The 21,367-nt window shown below is 47.9% G+C and overlaps 1 pseudogene; it reads right to left on the bottom strand.

Moving 5' to 3' along the window:
* Nucleotides 1–2,402: 2,402 nt before the first annotated feature.
* Nucleotides 2,403–21,367, bottom strand: part of LOC127927254 (casein kinase I-like) — a 76,640-nt pseudogene continuing 57,675 nt past the window's right edge.

Raw genomic sequence — 21,367 nt, 5'->3', positions numbered from 1 at the left:
TGTCTAACCTGTGAGGTGGATATAATAATAAATAAATAATAATAATATATGCCATTTAGCAGACGCTTTTATCCAAAGCGACTTACAGTCATGTGCATACATTCTACGTATGGGTGGTCCCGGGATCAGAACCCACTACCCTGGCGTTACAGCGCCATGCTCTACCAACTGAGCTACAGAAGGACCACAGGTGTTGTGTGTCTAACCTGTGAGGTGGATATACAGGGTGTTGTGTGTCTAACCTGTGAGGTGGATATACAGGGTGTTGTGTGTCTAACCTGTGAGGTGGATATACAGGGTGTTGTGTGTCTAACCTGTGAGGTGGATATACAGGTGTTGTGTGTGTGTGTCTAACCTTGAGTGGATATACAGGGTGTTGTGTGTGTGTCTAACCTGTGAGGTGGATATACAGGGTGTTGTGTGTCTAACCTGTGAGGTGGATATACAGGGTGTTGTGTGTCTAACCTGTGAGGTGGATATACAGGGTGTTGTGTGTGTGTCTAACCTGTGAGGTGGATATACAGGGTGTTGTGTGTGTGTCTAACCTGTGAGGTGGATATACAGGGTGTTGTGTGTGTGTCTAACCTGTGAGGTGGATATACAGGTGTTGTGTGTGTGTCTAACCTGTGAGGTGGATATACAGGGTGTTGTGTGTCTAACCTGTGAGGTGGATATACAGGGTGTTGTGTGTGTCTAACCTGTGAGGTGGATATACAGGGTGTTGTGTGTCTAACCTGTGAGGTGGATATACAGGGTGTTGTGTGTGTGTCTAACCTGTGAGGTGGATATACAGGGTGTTGTGTGTCTAACCTGTGAGGTGGATATACAGGGTGTTGTGTGTGTCTAACCTGTGAGGTGGATATACAGGGTGTTGTGTGTGTGTGTCTAACCTGTGAGGTGGATATACAGGGTGTTGTGTGTGTGTGTCTAACCTGTGAGGTGGATATACAGGGTGTTGTGTGTGTGTCTAACCTGTGAGGTGGATATACAGGGTGTTGTGTGTGTCTAACCTGTGAGGTGGATATACAGGGTGTTGTGTGTGTCTAACCTGGGAGGTGGATATACAGGGTGTTGTGTGTCTAACCTGTGAGGTGGATATACAGGGTGTTGTGTGTCTAACCTGTGAGGTGGATATACAGGGTGTTGTGTGTCTAACCTGTGAGGTGGACATACAGGGTGTTGTGTGTCTAACCTGTGAGGTGGATATACAGGGTGTTGTGTGTCTAACCTGTGAGGTGGATATACAGGGTGTTGTGTGTGTGTCTAACCTGTGAGGTGGATATACAGGGTGTTGTGTGTGTCTAACCTGTGAGGTGGATATACAGGGTGTTGTGTGTGTCTAACCTGTGAGGTGGATATACAGGGTGTTGTGTGTGTCTAACCTGTGAGGTGGATATACAGGGTGTTGTGTGTGTGTCTAACCTGTGAGGTGGACATACAGGGTGTTGTGTGTGTCTAACCTGTGAGGTGGATATACAGGGTGTTGTGTGTCTAACCTGTGAGGTGGACATGCGTGAGTCCTGTCGTCCAGTCAGGTCTGAGGAGGAGATGTTGACAGGAGCCCACGGTGAAGACGCATGCTGACCTTCCTCTCTCGCTCCATACCTGGGATAGAGGACAGATACCTGGGGTTAGAGAGAGAGAGACCTCCATACCTGGGATAGAGGACAGATACCTGGGGTTAGAGAGAGAGAGAGACTCCTCCATACCTGGGATAGAGGACAGATACCTGGGGTTAGAGAGAGACCTCCATACCTGGGATAGAGGACAGATACCTGGGGTTAGAGAGAGAGACCTCCATACCTGGGATAGAGGACAGATACCTGGGTTAGAGAGAGAGACCTCCATACCTGGGATAGAGGACAGATACCTGGGGTTAGAGAGAGAGACCTCCATACCTGGGATAGAGGACAGATACCTGGGGTTAGAGAGAGAGAGAGAGAGAGAGACCTCCATACCATAGACAGATACCTGGGGTTAGAGAGAGACCCCCATACCTGGGGTAGAGGACAGATACCTGGGGTTAGATAGAGAGAGACCTCCATACCTGGGATAGAGGACAGATACCTGGGGTTAGAGAGAGAGACCTCCATACCTGGGGTTAGAGAGAGAGACTCCTCCATACCTGGGGTAGAGGACAGATAACTGGGGTTAGAGAGAGAGGCCTCCATACCTGGGTTAGAGGACAGATACCTGGGGTTAGAGAGAGAGAGGCCTCCATACCTGGGATAGAGGACAGATACCTGGGGTTAGATAGAGAGAGACCCCCATACCTGGGGTAGAGGACAGATACCTGGGGTTAGAGAGAGACCTCCATACCTGGGGTAGAGGACAGATACCTGGGGTTAGAGAGAGAGAGAGACCTCCATACCTGGGGTAGAGGACAGACACCTGGGGTTAGATCAAGACCTCCCATACCTGGGATAGAGGACAGATAACCAGGGGTTAGAGAATTTCCCATACCTGGGGTAGAGGACAGACACCTGGGGTTAGAGAGAGAGACCTCCATACCTGGGGTAGAGGACAGATACCTGGGGTTAGAGAGAGAGACCTCCATACCTGGGGTAGAGGACAGATACCTGGGGTTAGGAGAGGCCTCCATACCTGGGGTAGAGGACAGACACCTGGGGTTAGAGGAGACCTGTGGGGTAGAGGACAGATACCTGGTGATCAACCTTAATTTAACCAATTCAGTGTTTTCACTAACCTGTGTGTGAGGTGTGTGTGAGGGGTGTGTGTGTTTTCACTAACCTGTGTGTGAGGTGGGTGAGGGGTGCGGGTGCGGCTGCTTCCTGTGCTCCTCTGGGTCGTCCGGAGGCGGAGGGGATCCCCCTGGCCCCTGCAGGGCCCTGGCCTGTCCCTGTCTCAGTCTGTCCTCACCAGCTCTCCTCTCCCTCTCTGCATCCTCCGCTGCCCTGTTGGCGCCCTGGACACACAGAGACACACATCACCATGGAGACAACGGTCACACCTCTTCACTATCACAACATCACCATGGAGACAACGGTCACACCTCTTCACTATCACAACATCACCATGGAGACAACGGTCACACCTCTTCACTATCACAACATCACCATGGAGACAACGGTCACACCTCTTCACTATCACAACATCACCATGGAGACAACGGTCACACTGTCCCACCTCTTCACTATCACAACATCACCATGGAGACAACGGTCACACTGTCCCACCTCTTCACTATCACAACATCACCATGGAGACAACGGTCACACTGTCCCACCTCTTCACTATCACAACATCACCATGGAGACAACGGTCACACTGTCCCACCTCTTCACTATCACAACATCACCATGGAGACAACGGTCACACCTCTTCACTATCACAACATCACCATGGAGACAACGGTCACACTGTCCCACCTCCCACCTCTTCACTATCACATCACCAAGGAGACAAGAGTCACACTGTCCCACCTCCCAACCCTTCACTATCACAACAACATCATGGAGACAACAGTCACACTGTCCCAACCCTTCAATACCACAACATCACCATGGAGACAACAGTCACACTGTCCCAACCCCAACCCAATACCACAACATCACCATGGAGACAACAGTCACACTGTCCCAACCCTTCACTACCACAACATCACCATGGAGACAACAGTCACACTGTCCCACCTCTTCACTATCACAACATCACCATGGAGACAACGGTCACACTGTCCTACCTCCCAACCCTTCACTATCACAACATCACCATGGAGACAACAGTCACACTGTCCCACCTCTTCACTACCACAACATCACCATGGAGACAACGGTCACACTGTCCCACCTCTTCACTATCACAACATCACCATGGAGACAACGGTCACACTGTCCCACCTCTTCACTATCACAACAACACCATGGAGACAACGGTCACACTGTCCCACCTCTTCACTATCACAACACCATGGAGACAACGGTCACACTGTCCCACCTCCCAACCCTTCACTACCACAACAACACTAGAGGATCTTATTGACCAGGAATTTGCTCAATCAGCATTCAAAATGGCTGCCGTTACCAGGGACACCACTGCTATTCGTAGACCAACAAAATGGCCACCGTGGACATTCCATTACTGTGTCTCAGTTACCTCTCCTTCCTCCCAAAGTGTGCACTGGTTCACATCACTGACTTGAAGAAATACAGTGGAACCTCCCACTAGCCCATGTCTCCACCAATCCCAACGCTTTACAGATTTGTGGGAAGTAGTGAACGAGTGTACACTTCAGGAGAAAGGAGATATTGTAGAAGTAGTGAACGAGTGTACACTTCAGGAGAAAGGAGATACTGTAGAAGTAGTGAACGAGTGTACACTTCAGGAGAAAGGAGATACTGTAGAAGTAGTGAACAGTGTACACTTCAGGAGAAAGGAGATATTGTAATGAAAAGACTCCAGGCCGGGTCAATGTAACGAAGGGGGGTGACTCAGAGACGTTAGCAGAGAGACGTTACTCACAAACTTGAGCATGTTCCAGTCGAAGACGTAGTCGAGGAGAAGCCCTGTCTGTGGAACAGGTTCCTGAACAGCTGTCTGAGGTACCAGTAGTCGGGCTTGTCATCGAACCGCAGAGAGTCAGAAGTTCAGGTACGTGGCAAACTCCGCTGTGAGGAGGAAGGAGAGGATGGGTCAGGATACAGCTCTTTAATTATTATACAACTGGGCGTGGTAAACTCCCTGAGAGGAGAGGTCAAGATACAGCTCTTTAATTATTATACAACTGGACGTGGTAAACTCCACTGAGAGGAGAGGATGGGTCGAGATACAGCTCTTTAATTATTATACAACTGGAGTGGTAAACTCCACTGAGAGGAGAGGATGGGTGGAGATACAGCTCTTTAATTATTATACAACTGGACGTGGTAAACTCCCCTGAGAGGAGAGAGGATGGGTCCCATACAGCTCTTTAATTATTATACAACTGGACGTGGTAAACTCCCTGAGAGGAGAGGATGGGTCCCAGATACAGCTCTTTAATTATTATACAACTGGACGTGGTAAACTCCCCTGAGAGAGAGGATGGGTCAAGATACAGCTCTTTAATTATTATACAACTGGACGTGGTAAACTCCCTGAGAGGAGAGGATGGGTCAAGATACAGCTCTTTAATTATTATACAACTGGGCGTGGTAAACTCCCCTGAGAGGAGGACCCTTGGGTGGAGATACAGCACTGACAACTGGAGTGGTAAACTCCCTGAGAGGAGAGGATGGGTCAAGATACAGCTCTTTAATTATTATACAACTGGGCGTGGTAAACTCCCCTGAGAGGAGAGGATGGGTCAAGATACAGCTCTTTAATTATTATACAACTGGACGTGGTAAACTCCCCTGAGAGGAGAGGTCAAGATACAGCTCTTTAATTATTATACAACTGGACGTGGTAAACTCCACTGAGAGGAGAGGTCGAGATACAGCTCTTTAATTATTATACAACTGGACGTGTTAAACTCCCCTGAGAGGAGAGGATGGGTCAAGATACAGCTCTTTAATTATTATACAACTGGACGTGGTAAACTCCCCTGAGAGGAGAGGATGGATGGAGATACAGCTCTTTAATTATTATACAACTGGACGTGGTAAACTCCACTGAGAGGAGAGGATGGGTCGAGATACAGCTCTTTAATTATTATACAACTGGACGTGGTAAACTCCCCTGAGAGGAGAGGATGGGTGGAGATACAGCTCTTTAATTATTATACAACTGGACGGTGGTAAACTCCCCTGAGGTGGAGAGGATGGGTCAAGATACAGCTCTTTAATTATTATACAACTGGGCGTGGTAAACTCCCCTGAGAGGAGAGGATGGGTCAAGATACAGCTCTTTAATTATTATACAACTGGGCGTGGTAAACTCCACTGAGAGGAGAGGATGGGTCAAGATACAGCTCTTTAATTATTATACAACTGGACGTGGTAAACTCCCTGAGAGGAGAGGATGGGTGGAGATACAGCTCTTTAATTATTATACAACTGGACGTGGTAAACTCCCTGAGAGGAGAGGATGGGTCGAGATACAGCTCTTTAATTATTATACAACTGGACGTGGTAAACTCCCTGAGAGGAGAGGATGGATCAAGATACAGCTCTTTAATTATTATACAACTGGACGTGGTAAACTCCACTGAGAGGAGAGGATGGGTCAGGATACAGCTCTTTAATTATTATACAACTGGACGTGGTAAACTCCACTGAGAGGAGAGGGATGGGTGGAGATACAGCTCTTTAATTATTATACAACTGGACGTGGTAAACTCCACTGAGAGGAGAGGAGAGGTCAAGATACAGCTCTTTAATTATTATACAACTGGACGTGGTAAACTCCACTGAGAGGAGAGGATGGGTGAGATACAGCTCTTTAATTATTATACAACTGGACGTGGTAAACTCCACTGAGAGGAGAGGAGGGTCAAGATACAGCTCTTTAATTATTATACAACTGGACGTGGTAAACTCCACTGAGAGGAGAGGATGGGTGGAGATACAGCTCTTTAATTATTATACAACTGGACGTGGTAAACTCCCCTGAGAGGAGAGGATGGGTGGAGATACAGCTCTTTAATTATTATACAACTGGGCGTGGTAAACTCCACTGAGAGGAGAGGATGGGTGGAGATACAGCTCTTTAATTATTATACAACTGGGCGTGGTAAACTCCACTGAGAGGAGAGGAGAGGTCAAGATACAGCTCTTTAATTATTATACAACTGGACGTGGTAAACTCCACTGAGAGGAGAGGATGGGTCGAGATACAGCTCTTTAATTATTATACAACTGGACGTGTTAAACTCCACTGAGAGGAGAGGATGGGTGGAGATACAGCTCTTTAATTATTATACAACTGGACGTGGTAAACTCCACTGAGAGGAGAGGATGGGTCAGGATACAGCTCTTTAATTATTATACAACTGGACGTGGTAAACTCCACTGAGAGGAGAGGATGGGTCGAGATACAGCTCTTTAATTATTATACAACTGGACGTGGTAAACTCCACTGAGAGGAGAGGATGGGTCAGGATACAGCTCTTTAATTATTATACAACTGGACGTGGTAAACTCCACTGAGAGGAGAGGATGGGTCGAGATACAGCTCTTTAATTATTATACAACTGGACGTGGTAAACTCCACTGAGAGGAGAGGATGGGTCGAGATACAGCTCTTTAATTATTATACAACTGGACGTGGTAAACTCCACTGAGAGGAGAGGAGAGGTCAAGATACAGCTCTTTAATTATTATACAACTGGACGTGGTAAACTCCACTGAGAGGAGAGGATGGGTCAAGATACAGCTCTTTAATTATTATACAACTGGACGTGGTAAACTCCCCTGAGAGGAGAGGATGGGTCAAGATACAGCTCTTTAATTATTATACAACTGGACGTGGTAAACTCCCCTGAGAGGAGAGGATGGGTCAAGATACAGCTCTTTAATTATTATACAACTGGACGTGGTAAACTCCACTGAGAGGAGAGGATGGGTCAAGATACAGCTCTTTAATTATTATACAACTGGACGTGGTAAACTCCACTGAGAGGAGAGGATGGGTCAAGATACAGCTCTTTAATTATTATACAACTGGACGTGGTAAACTCCACTGAGAGGAGAGGATGGGTCAAGATACAGCTCTTTAATTATTATACAACTGGACGTGGTAAACTCCACTGAGAGGAGAGGATGGGTGGAGATACAGCTCTTTAATTATTATACAACTGGACGTGGTAAACTCCCCTGAGAGGAGAGGATGGGTCGAGATACAGCTCTTTAATTATTATACAACTGGACGTGGTAAACTCCCCTGAGAGGAGAGGAGAGGTCAAGATACAGCTCTTTAATTATTATACAACTGGACGTGGTAAACTCCACTGAGAGGAGAGGATGGGTCAAGATACAGCTCTTTAATTATTATACAACTGGACGTGGTAAACTCCACTGAGAGGAGAGGATGGGTCAAGATACAGCTCTTTAATTATTATACAACTGGACGTGGTAAACTCCACTGAGAGGAGAGGATGGGTGGAGATACAGCTCTTTAATTATTATACAACTGGACGTGGTAAACTCCACTGAGAGGAGAGGATGGGTCAAGATACAGCTCTTTAATTATTATACAACTGGACGTGGTAAACTCCACTGAGAGGAGAGGATGGGTGGAGATACAGCTCTTTAATTATTATACAACTGGACGTGGTAAACTCCCCTGAGAGGAGAGGATGGGTCAAGATACAGCTCTTTAATTATTATACAACTGGACGTGGTAAACTCCACTGAGAGGAGAGGAGAGGTCAAGATACAGCTCTTTAATTATTATACAACTGGACGTGGTAAACTCCACTGAGAGGAGAGGATGGGTCAAGATACAGCTCTTTAATTATTATACAACTGGACGTGGTAAACTCCCTGAGAGGAGGAGGAGGATGGGTCAAGATACAGCTCTTTAATTATTATACAACTGGACGTGGTAAACTCCACTGAGAGGAGAGGTCAAGATACAGCTCTTTAATTATTATACAACTGGACGTGGTAAACTCCCCTGAGAGGAGAGGATGGGTGGAGATACAGCTCTTTAATTATTATACAACTGGACGTGGTAAACTCCCCTGAGAGGAGAGGTCAAGATACAGCTCTTTAATTATTATACAACTGGACGTGGTAAACTCCCCTGAGAGGAGAGGTCGAGATACAGCTCTTTAATTATTATACAACTGGACGTGGTAAACTCCCCTGAGAGGAGAGGTCAAGATACAGCTCTTTAATTATTATACAACTGGACGTGGTAAACTCCCCTGAGAGGAGAGGATGGGTCGAGATACAGCTCTTTAATTATTATACAACTGGACGTGGTAAACTCCCCTGAGAGGAGAGGATGGGTGGAGATACAGCTCTTTAATTATTATACAACTGGACGTGGTAAACTCCCTGAGAGGAGGATGGTGGAGATACAGCTCTTTAATTATTATACAACTGGACGTGGTAAACTCCCTGAGGTGGAGAGGATGGGTCAAGATACAGCTCTTTAATTATTATACAACTGGACGTGGTAAACTCCCTGAGAGGAGAGGATGGGTGGAGATACAGCTCTTTAATTATTACACAACTGGACGTGGTAAACTCCCCTGAGAGGAGGAAGGAGAGGATGGGTCGAGATACAGCTCTTTTTATACATCTAGTTGTATAATATATATATGTGGAATAAAATGCCTGAATGTGAATCCTCTAGTCTCCAAGACATACACTACAAACAGATCGTCTGAATGTGATCAGCTTTCTTCCTGGTTAGGTCACATGATCAGGATAAACTCCTAACCCTATCCACTTTCAAAGACCGGGAGTGGAAATACTATATGTACAAGGATCTACTATGTAAAAACGACCTGTTTTGACTTCAGAAAACCCCATCAACTTCCAGCCACAGACAGGTCTACTCACATGGATATCCTTTACAGAGGACCTCGATGGGGGTAGACATCTTCTTCTCACTGATGCGTTCGTACTTCTGTCTCTTAGTGGCAGCCTTCAGGCCCTGCCAGGGCAGACTGCCCAGGTTGAAGTACATCAGGACATAGCCAAGAGACTCCAGGTCATCACGACGAGACTGCTCTGTAGAGGAGAGAGAAGAGAGGGAGAGAGAGAGAGAAGAGAGGGAGAAGGGAGAAGAGAGGGAGAGAGAGGAGAGGGAGAGAGAAGAGTGGGAGAGAGAGAGAGAAAAGAGAGTGGGAGAGAGAGAGAGAAAAGAGAGGGAAAGAGGAGAGAGAGAGGGAGAGAGAGAAGAGAGGGGAGAGAGAAGAGAGGGAGAGAGGAGAGAAAAGAGAGGGAGAGAGAGAGAGAGAAGAGAGGGAGAAGGGAGAAGAGAGGGAGAGAGAGGAGAGGGAGAGAGAAGAGTGGGAGAGAGAGAGAGAAAAGAGAGGGGGAGAGAGAAGAGAGGGAGAGAGAGAAGAGAGAGGAGAGAAAAGAGAAGGAAAGAGGAGAGAAAAGAGAAGGAAAGAGGAGAGAAAAGAGAGGGAAAGAGGAGAGAAGAGAGGGAGAAGAGAGGGAGAGAGAGAAGAGAGGGAGAAGAGAGGGAGAGAGAAAAGAGAGGGAGAGAGAGAAGAGAGGGAGAGAGAGAAGAGAGGGAGAGAGAGAAGAGGGAGAGAGAGAAGAGAGGGAGAAGAGAGGGAGAAGAGAGGGAGAAGAGAGGGAGAAGGAGAGAGAGAGAGAGAGAAAAGAGAGGGAAAGAGGAGAGAAAAGAGAGGGAAAGAGGAGAGAAAAAGAAGAGGGGAAGAGGGAGAGAGAGGGAGAGAGAAGAGAGGGAGAGAGAGAGAAAAGAGAGGGAAAGAGGAGAGAAAAGAGAGGGAAAGAGGAGAGGGAGAGAGAAGAGAGGGAGAGAGAGAGAAAAGAGAGGGAGAGAGAGAGAAAAGAGAGGGAGAGAGAGAGAAAAGAGAGGGAAAGAGGAGAGACGGTTGAGCCATTGTGGCTCCTAGACGTTTCCACTTCACAATAACAGCACTTACAGTTGACCGGGGTAAACGTAGCAGGTCAGAAATTTGATGAACTGACTAGTTGGCAAGGTGGCATCCTATGATGGTGCCACTTTGAAAGTCACTGAGCTATTCTACTGCCAATGTTTGTCTATGGAGATCGCATGGCTGTGTGCTCGATTTTATACACCTGTCAGCAAAGGGTGTGGCTGAAATAGCCGAATCCACTAATTTAAAGGGTTGTCCACATACTTTTGTACATATAGTGTATATATCCTACCGATTCCCAGGTGTGTGTTGATGGATGCGTAGCGCGCGGTGCCGGTCAGGTTCTTGTTCTCGCGGTAGGGGATGTGCTGGTGTGTGCGGGCGTCGCGGTACTTCTTGGCCAGGCCAAAGTCGATGATGTACACCAGGTTGCCCTTCTTGCCCAGGCCCATCAGGAAGTTGTCAGGCTTCACGTCTCTGTGGATGAAGTTCTTAGAGTGGATGTACTCTATACGGCTGATCTGGAGAGGAGAGGGTTGATCAATAACAGCTAGTCTGACCTGGAGAGGAGAGAGCTTGCGTTAGCATCATCAATAATGCACATAGAACGTGGATATACATGATGGGTGTCAATGGTAAAAAGGACACCTGGTAGTCTAAACACCTGGAGGACACCTGGTAGTCTAAACACCTGGAGGACACCTGGTAGTCTAAACACCTGGAGGACACCTGGTAGTCTAAACACCTGGAGGACACCTGGTAGTCTAAACACCTGGAGGACACCTGGTAGTCTAAACACCTGGAGGACACCTGGTAGTCTAAACACCTGGAGGACACCTGGTAGTATAAACACCTGGAGGACACCTGGTAGTATAGACACCTGGAGGACACCTGGTAGTATAGACACCTGGAGGACACCTGGTAGTATAAACACCTGGTAGTATAAACACCTGGTAGTATAAACACCTGGTAGTATAAACACCTGGAAGTCTAAACACCTGGAGGACACCTGGTAGTATAAACACCTGGAGGACACCTGGTAGTCTAAACGCCTGGTAGTATAGACACCTGGAGGACACCTGGTAGTATAAACACCTGGAGGACACCTGGTAGCATAAACACCTGGAGGACACCTGGTAGTATAAACACCTGGTAGTATAAACACCTGGTAGTCTAAACACCTGGTAGTCTAAACACCTGGAGGACACCTGGTAGTATAAACACCTGGAGGACACCTGGTAGTCTAAACACCTGGAGGACACCTGGTAGTATAAACACCTGGAGGACACCTGGTAGTATAAACACCTGGAGGACACCTGGTAGTATAAACACCTGGTAGTATAAACACCTGGTAGTATAAACACCTGGAGGACACCTGGTAGTCTAAACTCCTGGTAGTCTAAACACCTGGTAGTCTAAACACCTGGAGGACACCTGGTAGTATAAACACCTGGTAGTATAAACACCTGGAGGACACCTGGTAGTCTAAACACCTGGTAGTCTAAACACCTGGTAGTATAAACACCTGGAGGACACCTGGTAGTCTAAACACCTGGTAGTATAAACACCTGGAAGTCTAAACACCTGGAGGACACCTGGTAGTCTAAACACCTGGAGGACACCTGGTAGTCTAAACACCTGGTAGTATAAACACCTGGTAGTCTAAACGCCTGGTAGTATAAACACCTGGAGGACACCTGGTAGTATAAACACCTGGAGGACACCTGGTAGTCTAAACACCTGGAGGACACCTGGTAGTCTAAACACCTGGAGGACACCTGGTAGTCTAAACACCTGGAGGACACCTGGTAGTCTAAACACCTGGAGGACACCTGGTAGTCTAAACACCCGGAAGACACCTGGTAGTCTAAACACCTGGAGGACACCTGGTAGTCTAAACACCTGGAGGACACCTGGTAGTCTAAACACCTGGAGGACACCTGGTAGTCTAAACACCTGGAGGACACCTGGTAGTCTAAACACCTGGAGGACACCTGGTAGTCTAAACACCTGGAGGACACCTGGTAGTCTAAACACCTGGAGGACACCTGGTAGTCTAAACACCTGGTAGTCTAAACACCTGGTAGTCTAAACACCTGGTAGTCTAAACACCTGGTAGTCTAAACACCTGGAGGACACCTGGTAGTCTAAACACCTGGTAGTCTAAACACCTGGAAGTCTAAACACCTGGAGGACACCTGGTAGTCTAAACACCTGGAGGACACCTGGTAGTCTAAACACCTGGAGGACACCTGGTAGTCTAAACACCTGGTAGTATAAACACCTGGTAGTCTAAACACCTGGTAGCATAAACACCTGGAGGACACCTGGTAGCATAAACACCTGGAGGACACCTGGTAGTATAAACACCTGGTAGTATAAACACCTGGTAGTATAAACACCTGGAAGTCTAAACACCTGGAGGACACCTGGTAGTATAAACACCTGGAGGACACCTGGTAGTCTAAACGCCTGGTAGTATAGACACCTGGAGGACACCTGGTAGTATAAACACCTGGAGGACACCTGGTAGCATAAACACCTGGAGGACACCTGGTAGTATAAACACCTGGTAGTATAAACACCTGGTAGTCTAAACACCTGGTAGTATAAACACCTGGTAGTCTAAACACCTGGAGGACACCTGGTAGTATAAACACCTGGAGGACACCTGGTAGTCTAAACACCTGGAGGACACCTGGTAGTATAAACACCTGGAGGACACCTGGTAGTATAAACACCTGGAGGACACCTGGTAGTATAAACACCTGGTAGTATAAACACCTGGTAGTATAAACACCTGGAGGACACCTGGTAGTCTAAACGCCTGGTAGTATAAACACCTGGTAGTATAAACACCTGGAAGACACCTGGTAGTATAAACACCTGGTAGTATAAACACCTGGAGGACACCTGGTAGTATAAACACCTGGTAGTATAAACACCTGGTAGTATAAACACCTGGAGGACACCTGGTAGTCTAAACACCTGGTAGTATAAACACCTGGAGGACACCTGGTAGACTAAACACCTGGTAGTCTAAACACCTGGAAGTCTAAACACCTGGAGGACACCTGGTAGTCTAAACACCTGGAGGACACCTGGTAGTATAAACACCTGGTAGTATAAACACCTGGTAGTCTAAACGCCTGGTAGTATAAACACCTGGTAGTCTAAACACCTGGAGGACACCTGGTAGTATAAACACCTGGTAGTATAAACACCTGGTAGTCTAAACGCCTGGTAGTATAGTATAAACCTGGTAGTCTAAACACCTGGAGGACACCTGGTAGTATAAACACCTGGAGGACACCTGGTAGTCTAAACACCTGGAGGACACCTGGTAGTCTAAACACCTGGAGGACACCTGGTAGTCTAAACACCTGGAGGACACCTGGTAGTCTAAACACCTGGAGGACACCTGGTAGTCTAAACACTTGGAGGACACCTGGTAGTCTAAACACCCGGAAGACACCTGGTAGTCTAAACACCTGGAGGACACCTGGTAGTCTAAACACCTGGAGGACACCTGGTAGTCTAAACACCTGGAGGACACCTGGTAGTCTAAACACCTGGAGGACACCTGGTAGTCTAAACACCTGGAGGACACCTGGTAGTCTAAACACTTGGAGGACACCTGGTAGTCTAAACACCTGGTAGTATAAACACCTGGTAGTCTAAACACCTGGTAGTCTAAACACCTGGTAGTCTAAACACCTGGAGGACACCTAGTTGTATAAACACCTGGAGGACACCTGGTAGTCTAAACACCTGGAGGACACCTGGCAGTCTAAAAACCTGGAGGACACCTGGTAGTCTAAACACCTGGAGGACACCTGGCAGTCTAAAAACCTGGAGGACACCTGGTAGTATAAACACCTGGAGGACACCTGGTAGTATAAACACCTGGAGGACACCTGGCAGTATAAACACCTGGAGGACACCTGGCAGTCTAAACACCTGGAGGACACCTGGCAGTCTAAACACCTGGAGGACACCTGGCAGTCTAAACACCTGGAGGACACCTGGTAGTATAAACACCTGGAGGACACCTGGTAGTCTAAACACCTGGAGGACACCTGGTAGTATAAACACCTGGAGGACACCTGGTAGTATAAACACCTGGAGGACACCTGGTAGTATAAACACCTGGAGGACACCTGGTAGTATAAACACCTGGAGGACACCTGGTAGTATAAACACCTGGAGGACACCTGGTAGTCTAAACACCTGGAGGACACCTGGCAGTCTAAACACCTGGAGGACACCTGGTAGTATAAACACCTGGAGGACACCTGGTAGTCTAAACACCTGGAGGACACCTGGTAGTATAAACACCTGGAGGACACCTGGTAGTATAAACACCTGGAGGACACCTGGTAGTATAAACACCTGGAGGACACCTGGTAGTATAAACACAACATGCTAATCGGGATGTGATCTCTCCTTTTCGAGATGATTCCATACGTATCTAGCTCCAGGGCAGGGGTTTCTCCATACGCATCTCAGCATTAGAAACCCCTGGACGGGTAGAAATGACAACGGTCCTATATATTTACACTACATCTGTATGTAGATCGATCAGGTTCACCATCGCCAATGGTTTTGTTAGTTTTGCTTGAAACAAGGAGAACAGGAGAACAGGAGGACAGCGACCTCACTGCATGGTTGGAGCAGGAGAAGAATATATTATTATATTATATATTAGAAGAAGAGAAGCTCTCCGAGTCAAAACTTCCAAACGGTCTAAACCATTCCATTATGAGACGGGGGGGTGAAATTCAACGTTGTGCTATATAGATCTCCCCCTCTAATTGATAGTGTGGTGGTAGATCACTGCATGGTTGGAGCAGGAGAAGAGAAGCTCTCTGAGTCAAAACTTCCAAACGGTCTAAACCATTCCATTATGAGACGGGGTGAAATTCAACATTGTGCTATATAGATCTCCCCTCTAATTGATAGTGTGGTGGTAGATCACTGCATGGTTTGGAGCAGGAGAAGAAGAGAAGCTCTCTGAGTCAAAACTGGGTGTGGGTGAATCGATGGGTATGGGTGAATCGATTGGTATGGGTGAATCGATGGGTGTATCGATGGGTGTGGGTGAATCGATGGGTGTGGGTGAATCGATTGGTGTGGGTGAATCGATTGGTATGGGTGAATCGATTGGTATGGGTGAATCGATTGGTATGGGTGAATCGATGGGTGTGGGTGAATCGATGGGTGTGGGTGAATCGATTGGTGTGGGTGAATCGATGGGTGTGGGTGAATCGATGGGTGTGGGTGAATCGATTGGTATGGGTGAATCGATGGGTATGGGTGAATCGATGGGTATGGGTGAATCGATGGGTATGGGTGAATCCATGGGTATGGGTGAATCCATGGTTATGGGTGAATCCATGGGTATGGGTGAATCCATGGTTATGGGTGAATCCATGGTTATGGGTGAATCCATGGTTATGGGTGAATCCATGGTTATGGTGAATCCATGGTTATGGGTGAATCCATGGCTATGGGTGAATCCATGGGTATGGGTGAATCCATGGGTATGGGTGAATCCATGGGTATGGGTGAATCCATGGGTATGGGTGAATCCATGGGTATGGGTGAATCCATGGGTATGGGTGAATCCATGGGTATGGGTGAATCCATGGTTATGGGTGAATCCATGGTTATGGGTGAATCCATGGGTATGGGTGAATCCATGGTTATGGGTGAATCCATGGTTATGGGTGAATCCATGGTTATGGGTGAATCCATGGGTATGGTGAATCCATGGTTATGGGTGAATCCATGGCTATGGGTGAATCCATGGGTATGGGTGAATCCATGGGTATGGGTGAATCCATGGGTATGGGTGAATCCATGGGTATGGGTGAATCCATGGTATGGGTGAATCCATGGGTATGGGTGAATCCATGGGTATGGGTGAATCCATGGGTATGGGTGAATCCATGGGTATGGGTGAATCCATGGGTATGGGTGAATCCATGGTTATGGGTGAATCCATGGTATGGGTGAATCCATGGGTATGGGTGAATCCATGGGTATGGGTGAATCCATGGGTATGGGTGAATCGATGGGTGAATCGATGGGTATGGGTGAATCCATGGGTATGGGTGAATCCATGGGTATGGGTGAATCCATGGGTATGGGTGAATCCATGGGTATGGGTGAATCGATGGGTGAATCCATGGGTATGGGTGAATCCATGGTTATGGGTGAATCCATGGGTATGGGTGAATCCATGGGTATGGGTGAATCCATGGGTATGGGTGAATCCATGGGTATGGGTGAATCGATGGGTGAATCCATGGGTATGGGTGAATCCATGGGTATGGGTGAATCCATGGGTATGGGTGAATCCATGGGTATGGGTGAATCGATGGGTGAATCCATGGTTATGGGTGAATCCATGGGTATGGGTGAATCCATGGGTATGGGTGAATCCATGGGTATGGGTGAATCGATGGGTGAATCCATGGTTATGGGTGAATCCATGGGTATGGGTGAATCCATGGGTATGGGTGAATCCATGGGTATGGGTGAATCGATGGGTGAATCCATGGTTATGGGTGAATCCATGGGTATGGGTGAATCCATGGGTATGGGTGAATCCATGGGTATGGGTGAATCCATGGGTATGGGTGAATCCATGGGTGAATCCATGGTTATGGGTGAATCCATGGGTATGGGTGAATCCATGGGTATGGGTGAATCCATGGGTATGGGTGAATCGATGGGTGAATCCATGGTTATGGGTGAATCCATGGGTATGGGTGAATCCATGGGTATGGGTGAATCGATGGGTGAATCCATGGTTATGGGTGAATCCATGGGTATGGGTGAATCCATGGGTATGGGTGAATCGATGGGTGAATCCATGGTTATGGGTGAATCCATGGGTATGGGTGAATCCATGGGTATGGGTGAATCGATGGGTGAATCCATGGGTATGGGTGAATCCATGGGTATGGGTGAATCGATGGGTATGGGTGAATCCATGGGTATGGGTGAATCGATGGGTGAATCCATGGTTATGGGTGAATCCATGGTTATGGGTGAATCCATGGGTATGGGTGAATCCATGGGTATGGGTGAATCCATGGGTATGGGTGAATCGATGGGTGAATCCATGGTTATGGGTGAATCCATGGGTATGGGTGAATCCATGGGTATGGGTGAATCGATGGGTGAATCCATGGTTATGGGTGAATCCATGGGTATGGGTGAATCCATGGGTATGGGTGAATCGATGGGTGAATCCATGGTTATGGGTGAATCCATGGGTATGGGTGAATCCATGGGTATGGGTGAATCCATGGGTATGGTGAATCCATGGGTATGGTGAATCCATGGGTATGGGTGAATCCATGGGTATGGGTGAATCCATGGGTATGGTGAATCCATGGGTATGGTGAATCCATGGGTATGGGTGAATCCATGGGTATGGTGAATCCATGGGTATGGTGAATCCATGGGTATGGGTGAATCCATGGGTATGGGTGAATCCATGGGTATGGGTGAATCCATGGGTATGGGTGAATCCATGGGTATGGTGAATCCATGGGTATGGGTGAATCCATGGGTATGGTGAATCCATGGGTATGGTGAATCCATGGGTATGGTGAATCCATGGGTATGGTGAATCCATGGGTATGGGTGAATCCATGGGTATGGTGAATCCATGGGTATGGGTGAATCCATGGGTATGGTGAATCCATGGGTATGGTGAATCCATGGGTATGGGTGAATCCATGGGTATGGGTGAATCCATGGGTATGGGTGAATCCATGGGTATGGTGAATCCATGGGTATGGGTGAATCCATGGGTATGGTGAATCCATGGGTATGGTGAATCCATGGGTATGGTGAATCCATGGGTATGGGTGAATCCATGGGTATGGGTGAATCCATGGGTATGGTGAATCCATGGGTATGGTGAATCCATGGGTATGGTGAATCCATGGGTATGGTGAATCCATGGGTATGGGGTGAATCCATGGGTATGGGTGAATCCATGGGTATGGGTGAATCCATGGGTATGGGTGAATCCATGGGTATGGGTGAATCCATGGGTATGGGTGAATCCATGGGTATGGGTGAATCCATGGGTATGGGTGAATCCATGGGTATGGGTGAATCCATGGGTATGGGTGAATCCATGGGTATGGGTGAATCCATGGGTATGGTGAATCCATGGGTATGGGTGAATCCATGGGTATGGGTGAATCCATGGGTATGGGTGAATCCATGGGTATGGGTGAATCCATGGGTATGGGTGAATCCATGGGTATGGGTGAATCCATGGGTATGGGTGAATCCATGGGTATGGGTGAATCCATGGGTATGGGTGAATCCATGGGTATGGGTGAATCCATGGGTATGGGTGAATCCATGGGTATGGGTGAATCCATGGGTATGGGTGAATCCATGGGTATGGGTGAATCCATGGGTATGGGTGAATCCATGGGTATGGGTGAATCCATGGGTATGGGTGAATCGATGGGTATGGGTGAATCCATGGGTATGGGTGAATCCATGGGTATGGGTGAATCCATGGGTATGGGTGAATCGATGGGTGTGGGTGAATCCATGGGTGGGTGAATCCATGGGTATGGGTGAATCCATGGGTATGGGTGAATCCATGGGTATGGGTGAATCCATGGTTATGGGTGAATCCATGGGTGAATCCATGGTTATGGGTGAATCCATGGGTGAATCCATGGGTATGGGTGAATCCATGGGTATGGTGAATCCATGGGTATGGGTGAATCCATGGGTATGGGTGAATCCATGGGTATGGTGAATCCATGGGTATGGTGAATCCATGGGTATGGTGAATCCATGGGTATGGGTGAATCGATGGGTATGGGTGAATCCATGGGTATGGGTGAATCCATGGGTATGGGTGAATCCATGGGTATGGGTGAATCCATGGGTATGGGTGAATCGATGGGTGTGGGTGAATCCATGGGTGAATCCATGGGTATGGGTGAATCCATGGGTGAATCCATGGGTATGGGTGAATCCATGGGTATGGTGAATCGATGGGTGTGGGTGAATCCATGGGTGAATCCATGGGTATGGGTGAATCCATGGGTGAATCGATGGGTATGGGTGAATCCATGGGTATGGGTGAATCCATGGGTATGGGTGAATCCATGGGTATGGGTGAATCGATGGGTATGGGTGAATCCATGGGTATGGGTGAATCGATGGGTGTGGGTGAATCCATGGGTATGGGTGAATCGATGGGTGTGGGTGAATCCATGGGTATGGGTGAATCCATGGGTATGGGTGAATCCATGGGTATGGGTGAATCCATGGGTATGGGTGAATCGATGGGTGTGGGTGAATCCATGGGTATGGGTGAATCGATGGGTGTGGGTGAATCCATGGGTATGGGTGAATCCATGGGTATGGGTGAATCGATGGGTGTGGGTGAATCCATGGGTATGGGTGAATCCATGGGTATGGGTGAATCGATGGGTATGGGTGAATCCATGGGTATGGGTGAATCCATGGGTATGGGTGAATCCATGGGTATGGGTGAATCCATGGGTATGGGTGAATCCATGGGTATGGGTGAATCCATGGTTATGGGTGAATCCATGGTTATGGGTGAATCCATGGGTATGGGTGAATCGATGGGTGTGGGTGAATCCATGGGTATGGGTGACGGTGACACCACTGTACTGTCAACGTAGATGGACCAACGGACAGTCAACAGAATGAATGGCTTTATGATCCAGACCCATCTGACTGCTTCAACAGTGGGATCTGTGTGTTGTGTGTACTGACATGTGGAACTGACACACACACACACACACACACACACACACACACACACACACACACACACACACACACACACACACACACACACAGTGAATGTTGTTTAAATGGGTGTGAAGTGTTTTGTCTGTGATGTGTTTTTGGTCATGTGTCTGACCCCTGACCCCTGCTGTCTCCACTGGCGTCGGCTAATAGGGGATCCTAATCAATCAAAAACAGGACGGGGGAAACTAACAAGGAGGAAGACCCACATTCGGCGACACCCGACACACAATGCAAATAGAATCGCGAAGCCAACAAGAAGGTGTTTCTTCATCAGCCTGAGGGGCTGCATGGTCACAGTGGGACAAGGCTTCCTAACATTCACAATGGAGGCAGAGTTAAGAGATGACCAGTGTCATTCAGGATGGGGGTGTTGGCCAGTGTCATTCAGGATGGGGGTGTTGGCCAGTGTCATTCAGGATGGGGGTGTTGGCCAGTGTCATTCGGGATGGGGGTGTTGGCCAGTGTCATTCAGGATGGGGGTGTTGGCCAGTGTCATTCAGGATGGGGGTGTTGGCCAGTGTCATTCAAAATGGGGGTGTTGGCCAGTGTCATTCAAAATGGGGGTGTTGGCCAGTGTCATTCAGGATGGGGGTGTTGGCCAGTGTCATTCAGGATGGGGTGTTGGCCAGTGTCATTCAGGATGGGGGTGTTGGCCAGTGTCATTCAGAATGGGGGTGTTGGCCAGTGTCATTCAGAATGGGGTGTCATTCAGGATGGGGGCGTTGGCCAGTGTCATTCAGAATGGGGGTGTTGGCCAGTGTCATTCAGGATGGGGGTGTTGGCCAGTGTCATTCAGGATGGGGTGTTGGCCAGTGTCATTCAGGATGGGGTGTTGGCCAGTGTCATTCAGGATGGGGGTGTTGGCCAGTGTCATTCAGGATGGGGTGTTGGCCAGTGTCATTCAGGATGGGGTGTTGGCCAGTGTCATTCAAAATGGGGGTGTTGGCCAGTGTCATTCAAAATGGGGGTGTTGGCCAGTGTCATTCAGGATGGGGGCGTTGGCCAGTGTCATTCAGGATGGGGGTGTTGGCCAGTGTCATTCAGAATGGGGGTGTTGGC

The sequence above is a fragment of the Oncorhynchus keta genome, unplaced genomic scaffold (assembly GCF_023373465.1).
Source record: "Oncorhynchus keta strain PuntledgeMale-10-30-2019 unplaced genomic scaffold, Oket_V2 Un_scaffold_1014_pilon_pilon, whole genome shotgun sequence".
NCBI lineage: Eukaryota > Metazoa > Chordata > Actinopteri > Salmoniformes > Salmonidae > Oncorhynchus > Oncorhynchus keta.
This window is presented reverse-complemented; position numbering and strand designations above follow the sequence as displayed.